The following is a 1,127-nucleotide window of genomic DNA, read 5'->3' on the forward strand; positions in this document are numbered from 1 at the left end:
TGTATATCCCTGGCTGTCCTGGAACTCACTTTGTAGACCAGGCTGGCCTCGAACTCAGAAATCTGCCTGCCTCTGCCTCCCGAGTGCTGGGACTAAAGGCATGCACCACCACTGCCCAACTGGATGGCCTTTCTTTTAGTTTCTGTTCCACACATTGTCTCTGTAACTCCTCCCATGGGTATTTTGTTCCCCGCTTCAAGGAAGGACCAAAGCACCCACACTTTAGTCCTCCTTCTTGAGCTTCATGTGGTCTGTGAATTGTATCAATTGTATCTTGGGTATTGAGTGCATATCATGTATGTTCTTTTGTGATTGGGTTACCTCACTCAGGATGATATTTTCTAGTTACATTCATTTGCCTAAGATTTTCATAAATTCATTGTTTTTAATAGCTGAGTAGTACTCCATTGTGTAAATGTACCCCATTTTCTGTTATCCATTCCTCTGTTAATGAGCTTCTTTCTTTATACAGTGTCCTACCTCAGGTATTTTATCACAGTGACAAAGATGCTGGCCAATAAATCCCTGATTTCTTCTCTAGATAAATTCATCTTCATGTTTCAAGGTCCAATTTAAAATTCATCTGTGGTCTTCTGACTAGTTCTTTTCAAGCTAACACAATCTGGAGTCATGTGGAAGGAGAAAGCCTCAGCTGAGGGATTGCCTCCATCAAATGGGTGATTCATGGGCAAATCTGTGGGGACATCTTCTTGACTGATGATTGATATGGGTGGGTGCAGCTCATTGAGGGCAGTGCCACCCCTGAGGGTGATGGCTCTCAGTGGCATGAGAATGCAAGCTGAGTAAGCCACGGAGAGCAGTCAGATCAACAGGGATCCTCCATGGTGTCTGCTTCAGTTGCTGCCTTACACTCCCGCATCATCTTCTGTTGACAGAAGATTGTATAACCTGTGCGATGAGAGAAACCCTTTCCTTCCCAAGCTACTTTTGGTCAGTGTGTTTATTATTATGGCAACAGAAAGCCAACCAGGAGAGCTGTGTAATCTAGAATCCCTGGTCACACATGCCTGTTGCTCATCAAAAATGAAGCAAGCTGTAGTGTTCCTTCAGCAATGTTCTGTCTCCCATGGGCTAGCTTTCGTGGTATCACACAATAAGACATCAAA

This window comes from Mus pahari, chromosome 5 (assembly GCF_900095145.1).
Source record: "Mus pahari chromosome 5, PAHARI_EIJ_v1.1, whole genome shotgun sequence".
Classification (NCBI taxonomy): domain Eukaryota; kingdom Metazoa; phylum Chordata; class Mammalia; order Rodentia; family Muridae; genus Mus; species Mus pahari.